The sequence below is a fragment of the Sciurus vulgaris genome, assembly GCF_902686455.1.
Source record: "Sciurus vulgaris genome assembly, chromosome: 7".
Lineage (NCBI taxonomy): Eukaryota > Metazoa > Chordata > Mammalia > Rodentia > Sciuridae > Sciurus > Sciurus vulgaris.
In genome coordinates, this window is record NC_136467.1 from 28,289,023 (window position 1) to 28,303,299 (window position 14,277).

Sequence of the window (14,277 nt, forward strand, 5' to 3'; positions counted from 1 at the left end):
TAATGTCTACAGGTCAATGAAACTATAACTTGAAGGATTATCTTTTCTATTGGAAAACTTCTTATATGTTTATAGAAAAAATTTACTTGGATTGTTCTAGAGAATAATTTACATGTCATTCAGTTTTCTAAACGTTGACATCTAACTGGATGTAGTAAACTGAAAGTTTGTGTTGCCCCACAAATTCACATATCGAAATCCTGACCCTTAATGTGATGGTATTAGGAGAGGGGCAGGTGATCAGGTCATAAGAGTTGTGCTCTTGGGAAGGGTAGTGTGCCCTTATGAGAAGAGATACAGATGGATGATTTTTCTCTCAGCCATAATTAGAAGATAGCTAGAAATCAGGACGAGGGCTCCCATCAGACAAGGATCTTCCAGCACCTCCAGCCTCCAGAACTATGAGAAATAAGTATTGTTGTTTAAGTCAACCAGTCTAGGGTATTCTGTCATAGCAGCCTAAACTGACTCAAAGAAATAGGATAGGCCTGTTTTAACAACCAGAGGACATACAGTCATCCCTATCCCTTCACAAATTGGATATATTTTTATTCATGGTCCCTTTATTGTTATCATCAATATTCTCTTGTGGCTAGGCATGGTGGCACATGCCTGTAATCCCAGTGACTTGGGAGGCTGAGGCAGGAGGATCATAAATTTGAGACCAGTATGGTTCTGTCTCAAAATAAAATTTTCAAAAAACATCAGGGATGTAGCTCAGTGGTAGAGTGCTTGCCTAGCATGTGTAAAGCCCTGGATTGAATCCCCAAAGAGCAAAAAGAAAAAAAACACACAAAAAAATCACTCTTGCTTTAGCCTGATATACACATAGATACAGTAAAAAGCATCACTTAACGTAAAGAAGCCAACTTGTGATACACATTCAGCAAAGTCAGAAATGAGCCTCCTTCCGCACCTGCTAAGGCCAGAAGATTAACTTCTCTTCAAAGACCTTGTAGGAACTGTATTTGCAATCATCTCCTTTACTCCAAGATATTTTTAAATTTCCTTTTTATCCAGCATTAGAAAACCAGACCCAAGAAAATCATCTCCTTCAGATTTTACCTACAAGACCTAGAAATGAGGATAGATTTTTCTTTGTTCAACATCTCAAAATTCCTCTAAAAGTCTGGGCCTGCCAGGAAGTGAGCTTCCTTACCAGCTATAAACCTAGAACCCTGTCAACCATAGGACATCTCCTGAACCAGGTTTTGGGGGGCATTGTTCCCCAGAGGAAGAACAGTTTCTTAATGGGAATTTTCTCAGACCTATTTAGATAGATTTTATCGACACTGTTTAGTGACTTTACTTCTCAGGGTGGAAAGACATCATGTTCCCTCTTCCTGGAATATCCTTTGCCTACTTCCACTTGGTCAACTCTTATCACCCTCAGGTTTCAACTGAATACATTCCCTGGTTGTCCTACAATGAACAAGCCCCGCTCCCTTACTGTGTATCACAAGACTTTTTTTCTCCTCCTTGTAATCATCACACTTTTTTAACCATTTTTCTTGTCTGCATTATTTCCCTTTCTCCTCATCCTCCACTAGATCAACAGTGCCTCTAGCATGGTCTCCACTGAATCCTCAAGATCTAAAACTGGCATGTAATTGGTGCTTATGAACCATGTGTTAAAGGATTGCAATTGAGTGAATCAGTGACAGATTTTAGCCCCAGTCAGATTTTAGTTTGAAAAAGATCATTCTGGTTATGATGTCAAAATTAGCCGGAAGGAGGCCACACTGGGTAGAAGACCAAGCAGGAAGTGTGTGGCAAGCCTAGGTAGCAACCTCACAGCTAATGCTTCTAGGGTTTTGAACCAATATGCCATCCCCTTTAGTAGGCAATTTGTTTCTTAATGGAAAACAACTATTGGTTTAGTACAGTGTCCTGAGGGAGGCTGAAAATCTGACCTCAGATTGCCATGTGATCATGTGACCTGAGCATCCCTGCATGAATGGGTGTTCTTTGGACTGTCAAGTCACCAGCATCTTGAGACTGGATTTAACCACTTTTTTTTTTTTTTTTTTAACAGCATAAATGCACTGCAGAATATTGAGAATCAATGCACAAGGTGACCCACTCTATGAACGTGAAACCTACTCAGTCTCTTTCCCAGACTCACCAGCGTTTTCTCATTGTGCTCCTGAGTGAGCGCCCATGCAGCAGGGACAGGGGTTCTACCAGGCTTAACAGCTTGGACTCCCTCTCCCTGAGACTGGCCTCACTGCCACCTGTGAGAGTCACATCAGTCAATGGCTACAGCAACCTGCAAATACCTTGCATGTTAGTGTGCGTTGGAGAGGACAGTGACTTGCCCCTGGAGTAGGCACCTCTAGATCTGAGTTTGCTTTCCTACTGCATCATGCTTCTGTGCTACCCAGGACCATGGGTTTATTCAACTTCCCATTCACCATCATGTTTTACTACACATTGCTTCTGACAAAATAACTCCCTTTACAGGGAAAAAGTAAAGCAAATATATCCAATTGTGTACTTGACATTTCTTTCTCAATGTTTCAAAAGCATCTTATGCTACAATTTTCTAAATTCATGACCCTTTCCCAAAATACAGTCCCCACCCACTATTCTCTAAGTAAATGGCACTGTCATCTTCCAAGTACCTGCACCAGAAAGATCACATCATCCTCGACCCCTCCTTCTCCCTCACCTTTCATATCTAACCCCCTTCCAAATCCTATTAATTTTCCCAATTAATTTTTTTTGAGACAGCGTCTTGCTGTGTTACCCTGGATGGCCTCAAACTTGCAATCCTCCTGCCCAGCCTCCTGAATATGGGATTACAGGTGTGCAACACTTCACCCAACTGCAAGAAGAATTTTAATTATGTTATTAAATAAACACTGACACACTTTTACTCCTGTTTCTTCTCCTTTGTTCCAATTGGCGAAAGGGAGAGGGGTCATCCCAAATGTGCAAACAGCATCTTATCACCTGGAGGCAACAGAAGTCAGAACAGAAGCCCCAATAAGCAAGAGGATGTTTAGGCAGAAAGACAGGTAAACCCGGATCCCCAAGTGCTAAGAGCAATATCGTGATGGTCTGGGCCAGCAGCCTCCACATACAAATCCTTCTTGGGGCAAATTTCCTTTGATGCAAATTTCCTTTTTCAAGGAATGAGAACTTTCCTTCTTGTTTCAAGTAGAGAAGAGGAGTAATAATATTCTAATGTTTCCCCATTGGCAAGCAAAAATGCTTACAGAAACAGCATGCTCAGAATTATCTAACCTATCAATCAAATCAACATCAAAGGAGGAGAAAATAAAATGCTCTCTTTATACTGAACATTTCAAGAATGCTTGGGAGTGTCACACTGTCTTAGCCTAAGTCTTAGCCCCACTCCCTCCTGTCAGCCGCAAACATCACATGTACACAACATGTACACACACCACATACACAAACCATACATACATACAACCCACCACACCATACACATGCACCATGTCATCACACACTATAATACACAACACACGGTACCAAACACACATGCATTTGCCTTATGGAACACATAATACACACCACACACTTATGCATACGCCCCTCACACATATTTACACCACACACACACACACACACACACACACACACACACACATACACATATACAAATCTCCCTCTGGTTGACCCAGACATAGGATCTCATTAATCTCTTAATAAAAGGAAATATTCCCTTTTTATGAGTTCCATGTTGCCATCATAGAAGAATATCTTTGTGATCAATGAAACCATTTATTATAATGAAAATGAGGTATTACATCATAATATATTTGAAAGATTAATGTTGAGACATAACCTTAAAAGTATCTCTCCTCATTTAGCAAGCAGCAGCAGTGGCAGCCCCGGCTCTTCACAACTCCCCATGTCACACACCACATAACAGTTCCATGGACAAAAGACCATATGTACAATGCTTGTCCCATATGATTTTATTGCTTCATGACATTGAAGCCATGTTGGTTTGTGTAAGCACATTCTGTGACATTCGCACAATGATGAAACTGACAAATAACACAATTTTCAGAATATGTCCCACTGTACAAGACTCTTCAAAGAGTCCTTATGGCAGAAAAAAAATCAGGCTGAATTTGGAGCATACTAATTTTGTTACAAAACATCAAAGACAGAGTTAAAAGGATCAAGTAAAATCAGTGTATGGACGTTATCGGCAACCAAGTCATGCTAATTTGAAGATGAGATTTTCAAAAAGCTTAAAAGAGAAAAATCACTATAAAATTATAAAATGCACAAAAAAATGGTTGCAATAGCAGCAGAAAATGAAATGGAAGACCAGGTTATTTTCATGTTTATTGAGTTTTAAATACAGGTCAATGGTGATATTCATGAAGATATCTTTCCTTCAGTTGAGCATAACCATATTTCAAAATCCTTAGATATATGCATTTCGATCTTCATAAGCAGAAAAAGGAGGGCAAAAACGTGCAATGAGTCACACAATCCCAGAAAAGTAGGAACTCTACCAAGTACATAAATGTCTGATGAGCTCTGCTGATTTCCTTTAGCAGTTGTGGGTTCCGGGGCCCAGCACTTGCTAGCACCTGTGACTACTCAGGAAGAGCAATTAGAAAGGTAGCCAGAGGGGATGCTGACAAAAGGATACTTTTACAAATGTCCCAAAGGAAGAAAATTGCCAGTTGGGCACAGTGAAGCATGCCTACAATCCCAGCAACTTGGGAGGAGGCAGACGGATCGCAAGTTCAAGGCCAGCTTGGGCAACTTAATGAAGAGACCATGACTCAAAAGAACAAATAAAAAGGACTGGGGATGAAGCTCACTGGTAAAGTACCCCTGGGTTCAATCCCCAGTAGAAGAAGGAGGAGGAGAAGGAGGCGAAGATGAAAAAGAGAGAGCTACCCAGGCAAACTCAATCTCCTATTTTCTAGGAAAGAAGATCCATGACTACAGATAGTAATGGTGATAAAATACTAATGATAAATACTTGTGATTGTAAAAATAGATGGGCCATTTCTGTCAACATAATAAAATGTATAGCTAATCTCACAAAACTTAAAAGATATCCCATTTGAAAAAAAGACATTGTTCCAGAACAATCTGGTTCCAGTATATGAGAAATGGCCCCAGGGTGCTATGGGACCAAAGAAAAAGCGGCAGACAGATCCAGGATTGCGGAGTGCAATTTATTGGGGAATTGTAGAAGTGTGATCCTGACAGCAAGACCAAGTGAACCCCTGCTATTTTGGGCACATACAATGGTCAGGACAATGTGACTTCATCCAAGCTGGGAAGTACCTGGTTAATCTCAAGCTAGTATCAAAGACTTGGGGCACATTCCAAACTCTGATGGCACCAGGACTCAGTCATAAAGCTCCACACATCACTCTAATGGCTTTGTTTACTAGTAGCATTTGGGAAATGATGTGGGGAAAACCAGCCAGGGTTACTGGGGGTAATCATGATGGTCACAACCCAGTGTGACTATGGTCAGGTTAACCCAAATCCATATTTCAAAAGTCAAGACTCTTCCTCAAACAAGAGAGGAGAGATTTCTACAGTGAAACAAATGAAAATGATTTTATAAAACAGGCTCTGCCTCTGATAAACACTGGGGTTTGAATTGCTTTGGAGAGTTCAGCCCAGAACCTGCAGTGGGCTTTGTCGGTGATGACTTCCCTTTCCTTTAGATCTGGCAGAGTTACTAAAAGTCTCAGCAAGTAGTAAAACAGTGGCTGGCTGGATTACCCAAGCCTCCAGAAAATGTAGAAAATGAAACCCTGGGAATGTGAAGGATAAGAATGAAAATTAATGTTTACTCCACGCTATTTATAATTTTTTTGGTATAAGGACTTTAATAAATTTTGTAAATTTTAAATATTTTTTATTTTGTGTGTCTCATTGAATTTAGAGCATTTATGTCTTGATGTAGTAAAATTTTAAAAGACCTTTGATTAAATGTTTAATAAATTTTCAAAGTTTGAAGAAATCTAATTGGTTAAACTCATAGCATTTTTTTTATTACTTGTGTAAGTATTATGTTATCCTTCAGGGAAATGTTTGTTTTAAGAATGTCAATTGATTAATAAATTGAGATATTTATTAATCAAATATTAAGTCATTTGAAACCATTAAAAAACATTTTTTCTTCATGCACTGAATCTTCTGGAATATTAGAAAGAACATGTAGACTTTCTTCTGCTCTAAGTTCACGGTCATAGCAGCACTAGATCCATTCTGTTCTGGTGACCTAACTACAAGAGATTCTTTGATTCAATAAAAATATATTGAACATATTTTGGACATCACATCCAACATGCTAACACAGTGGAATCGATATCCTGAAAACTGTACTTTCTTGACCAATCAAGAGCACCAAAAACCACTTTCTACATCTTTTGCCCTGTTTCTGAAAACAAGGTGTGGTAGCATGGTGGATTCCACCCTGAGTACGCTGAGCAGGTAGCTTCAGGCTTGCAGGAGGAAATGAACATTAGCACTGCTTAGTAAGAGAAAAGGAAAATTGACTGGCCAATTCTTTCCTTCCTTGTAGAATTAGATTAATACATGTTTGCATCACTAAGCATCACTTTCCAGAGCATCCATTTGTTTGTTTCTGTTCATGCTTCAATACGTGTTTCTGTAGATTTTCACAAATTAGTGTGGGATGTGCAGAAGTTACCCACAGTAGCAAGGAAGTTTCTTGCAATATTGAACAGTTCATTTTTTGTCCTAAAATTACACACAACATGTTTAGATGTAACATCAAGGGGGAGAACACCAAAGGCTTACCTAGACAACTAAAGGAAGATGAAGGGCTAAACTTGTAAATTGTGTTATTTTTATAAAAATATGAAATAAGATTTAATTAAAATTTCAAATCATTAAAGTCTCAGCCTAATTTAAGTGACCTTTACTTTACATTTCCATTAATTACAAATATAATCTCATTAATTATATAATAGTCATTAATTACAATGTTATTTTAACTTTTATTTTAGCAAAATATTCTGAAAATGACAACACCCAGGATTTTGGTCAAATATCTAGATGAATTTCTTGTGCCATATATGATATAATTAGAATTTATTACCAGTAGACAAGGCCAAACTGAGTCAATAGTAATAACATTCTTAGGAGCAATTTAGAGATTATGTCAAATATTTTCATCTGCCCAAAGATGAAATGACTTGTTGAAACACACCTTACAAATCACTCTTAAACAAAATAACGAGCATACTGAGGAAGTGCTCTTCACTCAACTGGTCTTTAATTTAGACAAGACGTAAGGTGCCCTAAAAAAGTGTGGTGAACAATGAAGTTCTCTAAAATCATGTTTTTTGGCGGAAAGTAAAATTAAAATCAGCATACTACAGTAGCGCAGTCACATCCATGTTTATAGCAGCTCAATTCACAATAGCTAGATTGTGAATTTTTATTCTCTAAAATTATTTGGTATGAACCATAGTACACTATTAATAAAATTATCAAAAGCTTCTAACAACAAAATAAAGATAATACCTTCGACTGGTGACTTTGTCTTTTCAAAGCAATTCATAGACTTTAGCAAAACAAAATTTCTGCAAATCAAAAGCAGTAAAAAAAATTATTTAAGAACTACAGTAATTGTAGGAAGGTTATTTAATTTGTGATTACCACCAGTGGAACATAAAATAAGTGAAAATCTTGATTAAAAATATAATTAGTAATTATGAAAAGAATTAATATAGATATAATCAATAAATGTTATGAAGTAAATAAATCATAAATAGGTAATGCTAATAAGTAGGTCATAATGTAATTAATTATATATATCTTTATTACTCATCAAAACATCACTGGTCCATTAACAGAAAACCTAAACATATGTAATAATAACTAAATTCAGTCCTCTTTTTGGTATTTGACCCACTTCCAGTTACATAAAAAATATAGTCTTACAAAGCTTTCAGGTTTGTGGTTATAAAGGTACATTGGTCAAGGATGCAAAACAAAATGTGTTTGATTTAACAACTAGTCTGTCTTCAGACAAAAGGGAGCACCAAGTTCCCCCATCATCCAACAGGAAGTGGAATGAGACGTCTTCCATCATCCAGCAGTGTTGCATGGAGCAAGTACCTCCATTTTTAAAGAATGTATCCAAATTCTGCCAGATGTCTCTCCAGACCTGCCAAGTAGAAGACAAACTTGTTCTTTGACCTTCACACCCACTCCCTCCGCCGACTTAATAAAGTAGGAGGTGTTCCACCTCCCCCCTGGGGTTTGCTGAGCTGCTGGAACTTGTCAGCCAGCCCCAGTGCTCACTGTTGGTGAGAGAGCTCTTGAGAAAACCTAGAGTTGTAGGCTCAGGAGAAAATGATGTGTTCCCTGGATTTGTGGACCTACATATTCATACATACATGTGGATGCTCACTTTCCTCCTGAAGAACTCTGAAGGCAGGGGCTGGATAATGCATCCCAGGATGGCAGCACAAGAAGAATGGGAAGAAGGAGCATCCATCTGCATTTCTGTCATTCAGCGTGGCAAGGATGATGGTTTTCTCCTGAGTCATGTGGGATAACTGGGTTCCAGCTGTCTTGAAGAATCCCAACATAACAGGGCTGCTGGAGCTAGATACTCCAGGAGTTACTGGCTATAATGCAGTCTCCTGAGGGCTGAAACTTGAGGAGTGGTCCCCAGAATCCAAGATTGCACTCAATAATCCTTAACCCTGGGTGTTCACAGCCTTACATAGTCTCATCTCATATGAGATCTGATCATTATAACAAGTAAAAGAATACTGCTTTTGAGATTGGGTTGTAAAAGTTACTATATATATTTATATCTGTATTTACCTATCTCTATCTCAATCTCTGAGATCAGTTCTCTAAGGAAAGCCAGAGGTTATGTCAGAAGCAACCCAGTAGAGAAATCCACAGGTGATAAACTGAGGCATCCTGCAAAATGTTTCTTGAATGAGTTTGAGTTTCTGTTTGCATCCTCCGGTCTCAATTGAAGCTTGAAACAACTGTATCCTCAGCTGACAGCTGGACTGCTACTTCATGAACCAAAACAACCCAGCTCGTCCATTCCAAATTCTTAACTCTCAACAACATGAGAAAATAAATGTTTGTGTCTTAAATTGCTAAATCTTGGAATTATTTTCTATGCAGCAATAGATAACTAGAACAGCTGGAGAAAGCATTGCTTTTCTCAAGGGATTGTGCAGGATGGATGGTCTCACAAGAGCACTAACTGTGCCTTACAAATTGTGTTTGGATACTGCATAATGGTGTACATGACTATAGACAAGAGGATAATAAAGAGTATCAACTTAGCAAAAAGAAAACTTTTCCCTTCAATCTTCTCTGAGCCCTGGCCTTGGAAAACCCAGAATACCGGAAACATATTTCCTATATCCAGAACTTTGGATGTAGGAAAATATAGGGAACAAACAGAACCCAAGCCCTTTGTTGTGACAGGTACTTGAACCACAGTTAAGTTCATTGTTGGGAGCAATGGGGGAGGAGCTGGAGTAGGGTAGAAGAAACTTTGAATTGGATGAGATTATTGTTGTGGTCTAGCCTAGACTGGAGGTTGTGAACTTGTTAAATTGTGTAGAATACACATAACATAAAACTTACTATCTAAACTATTTTTTAATTTTTGTTCCACTTAGTTATACATGACAGCAGAATGCATTTTGACTCATTGTACACAAATGGAGTACAACTTTTCATTTCTCTGGTTATACATGATATAGAGTCACAACATTCATGAAATCATACATGTACATAGGGTAATGATATTTGACTCATTCTACCATCTTTCCTTCCCCTCACCCACTCCCCTCCCCTCATTTCCCTCTACACAATCCAACATTCCTTCATTCTTCCCCTAATGCCCCCCATTATGTATCAGCATCCACTTACAGAGAAAATACTCAGCATTTGGGTATGGGGGGTTGACTTATCTCACTTAGTATGATATTCTCCAACTTCATCCAGTTACCTGCAAATACCATAATTTTATTCTTTATGGCTGAGTTTAATTCCATTGTGTATATATACCACAGTTTCTTTATCCATTCATCTATTGAAGGGCATATGATTTGGTTCCACAATTTAGCTATTATGAATAGAGCTGCTATAAACATTGATGTGGCTGTGTCACTGTAATATGCTGATTTTAAGTCCTTTGGGTGTAGGCCAAGGAGTGGGATAGCTGGATCAAATGGTGGTTCCATTCCGAGTTTTCTGAGGATTCTCTATACTGCTTTCCAGGGTGACTGCACCAATTCGCAGTCTCACCAGCAATGTATGAGTGTACCTTTCCCCCATATCCTCTCCAACACCTATTGTTGCTTGTGTTCTTGAGAGTAGCCATTCTAATTGGAGTGAGATGCTCATCAAAGGAAATAATCAATAATACGAAGAGACAGCCTACAGAGTGGGAGAAAATCTTTACCACACACACTTCAGATAGAGCACTCATCTCCAGAATTTATAAAGAACTCAAAAAACTTAACACCAAAAATACAAAGGACCCAATCAATAAATGGACCAAGGAACTGGGCAGACACGTCACAGAAGAAGATATACAAGCAATCAACACATATATGAAAAAATGTTCAACATCTCTAGTAATTAGAGAAATGCAAATCAAAACTACCCTAAGATTTCATCTAAACTATTTTTAAGTGTATGAATGAGCCACACATTGTTGCACTAAATTCTCCACCATCCAACTCCTGAACACTTATCTTGAAAAACTGTAACTGCACATCTCTTGAAGTGACTCCATATTTCTCCTCCCATCAGCCCCTTGCAACTACCACTGTATTTTCTGTTTCTGAGTCTGACTAAATACTCCATACAAGTAGAGTCATTCAGTGTTTGTCTTTCTGTAACTGCCTTATTTCACTTAGTGTAATCTCCTCAGGATTTGTCCATTTTATAGAATGTGTCAGAATTTCCTTTTGAAGCTTGAAAAATATTCTATAATATGCACATACATAAACACCCCATATTTTTATCTGTCGATGGGCATTTGGGTTGCTTTCATTTTTGGCCATTGCAAATAATATGGCTATGAACATGGGCATACAAATACCTCCTCAAGTCCCTGCTTTTTATATAACCATAAATTCTGGTTTATATACCCAGAAATGAATTCCTGGATCATATGGTAATTCTTTGTTTAATTTTTTGAGGAACTGCCAAACTGCTTTCCATAGAAATGGTATCATGTTACACTCTCTGCACATGAACTAAAGTCGCTTCTGAAATGGGGAAGGGGGCATGTAACCCCAGCACACTGAACTTATACAATATCCAGACAGAGGAAGCCATGGCCAACCACCAACTTCCACATCCGGTTGATGTGTTCGGGCCCAAAAATTTTATGCAGCACATAAAGTATTTTTCTAAATGATAATAATTATAATTCTAGTTTAAGAAAATATATTAATTCATAATCCAAAGTACTATTTCTAACATATGCATCTATTAAATGAAATCTAGTCCCTTAAAACCATAGGCATTAAAAGTATCATTTAAAAGGAAATATCAATTCCAAACCACAAGTTTGAGAAGCATATAAAATGGTTGGGCATTGTCTATGATGTGTTTCCATCCTATTTTTATAAGTTTTGAAGTTCAAAATGATAATTTGAAATGCTAATCCATACATAAGAAGAATATAGGCCATCAATGCAGCATGTAAAGATGTTTCTACTCATTTAGCAGATGCCATATATTTCCACTTAGGTAAAAATACTTGTATTTATATTGGCATTTGCTTTACATTCAGCATTGTATTGAAACAGATATCCTGAGAGGAAAAAAAAAAAAAAAAACAGAAGATAAATGCTGTGTTTAGCAACTTGTGCTATCATTGCCTGCCATCACCCCCAGTGTTTTCTTAGGAGCAGAACCCTATTGCATTTTGGTGTAATGAAGAAAGGATAGAGACAAAAATTAAAAATAACCTTTAAAGATGATCTAAGAAAGTCATGGTGTCACATAGAGTACTAAGGTAAAATGGGATTGTTCAGATTCATCCTTTAACTTTGGATTGGCATCAAAGTAAAAGCTTCAGTTAGTGAGTGGTTATTTCCAGGTTCATGAAAGATTTTAAGGTAGCTTTGTGCTTTGAACCCTACCAGAAGCAAAAGATGGGGCTGCCTGGGTCATGCATTTGATCCAAAGCTGCACTTCGGATCTGTATGTATGCACATGTGTTAGTGTGACTGATGCTTACCCATACACACAGCATTACTATATAAATACATGTCTGTGTACACACAGGTACCTTTGCACATCACAATTATTTTCTGAAGAGAATTGGTTTTTTTCTTTTTTGACATAGAAGAAATGTCAATTTCTTGCTTTTGCCTAAAATTTTTACTGTTTTACTACATCTGAGGAATTTTGCAGAGTCTCAGTAACCAGACACACTTGCCTGGAAAGCCCCTGTGCATTTCTTGTGAGACTTTGGTTTTTGGGTGGTTGGATGTGTTGGGAAAGGAGAGAGAAATGCAGAAGAATCAAAAGGGAGCCTTGTGAGAAACTATGGCTTTCTGTATTCTACCACTAACTAAACAGTGCTTTTCTTAGATTTTGGTGAACTTAAAAAAATCTGAGGAGCTTTTTCAAAATATAGGTGTGCAGCCCCCGATATTGGGGATTATTTCCATGAGTCTGGTAAGGGATCAGCAAACTTCTTTTCTGTAAGGATTAAAGAGTAAATACTTTATGGTGTAGGCCATATAATGTTTGTCAGAGCTACTTAGTGGGGTCACTGTAGCACAAAAGCAACCACAAACGATGTGTAAAAGCACAAGGATGCCTGTGTTCTCACGTACAGGGAAATTTAGTTTAAAAGTCATGTTGTGTCCACCCTTGGTGTGGAGGGAGGCAATATTTAGAAGCATTACTTATCTCTAAAGTGTTCAAAAAATTATAAAAAAAATACCAGTAGCCCAACATGAAAATGTCAGAGATTTAAAATAAGCATTTCACAAAAGAATTAAAATTGTTTTATAAAATTATTTTATTAAAACTATTTTATGCAAAAAAGTAATTAATGAAACGCAAACTATACCAAGACACCATCTAGTACCTACTAAATTGGTAAAAACTAAAAAGTTTGATAAGATGCATTATTGTAAACCTGTGGGAAAGTAGGCACAGTGAATATCCCCAGGATGAGAATGAATTGCTACATCTTCCGAGGGCCACTTGTTAACAGCTATCAAAGTGACAAGGCGTTAAGGCTGGTGGGTGGGAAACCAGGTTGTATTATGGTAAGCTCACTTAGTAGGAAAATGGCTGGACTCTTGTTCTAATGGTCATCTCAGAGGATTCTGGCATGTGAAAAGATTTCTATGAGGAAGAAAACCTGAGAAGTGAGGCGATGTGGGGGAAGCCTGTGTGTGGAGTTAGGCACCTTCAGGGGATGTTTGTCTTTCTCTTAGTTGAATATTCCTGCAATTACAATCACCACCTTGCTCCTGGGCCTGTTCTGCAATCCTTTTGACAAACGCTTCATTTTCATGCAAGTTGTACATTATTCTTCCTTTAGTTAGGGAACAGAATTAACAAGTCTTTGGCCCACATTTTGATGTTATGTGAAGATCACCAGGTATTCTGGATTCTGAAAAACTTAAAGAAAGATTATTGGTCTGGGGACCAATGCTTCTCCTCTTCTGGAATGAGTGACTGTAGTAGTTCATATCTCAATCATTTAAAGGGGCCTTTCCTTTAGAAGTCACAGTGCTGGGCAAAGAGAAAAATAAATAAATAAATAAATAAATAAATAAATAAATAAATAAATAAATAAATAAATAAACAAATAAATAAATAAATAAATAAAAGAATGACTCCCAAGGACATTTTTGAAAAGTAAAGCTAATTTCTAGAACAGTGACATAAACAAATGATGCAGTCATGACCACTGTACAACATGACAGACTGTTGGTTATCACCCTAAAACATTCTCACCCTTTTTTGAGGGTGGGGAGGCCCTGCTTGAGATGACATTTTTCTAATTTATTTGCAGCTAGGTATAGACCATGTGCCCAAGTTTTCCACAATTGGAAATGAGTGAAATTGGTGTGTATGCAGGCCGTTTCATCTTTTGAAAGTTGTTTACTTCTTTTTTTTACTTTTTAAAAAAATTTTTCCCTTTTTTATTTTTATTTTTACAGATTGCATTTTGAATCATTGTACGCAAATGGGGTACAACTTTTCATTTCTATGGTTGTACACAATGTAGGGTCACACCGTTCATGTAATTATACAAGT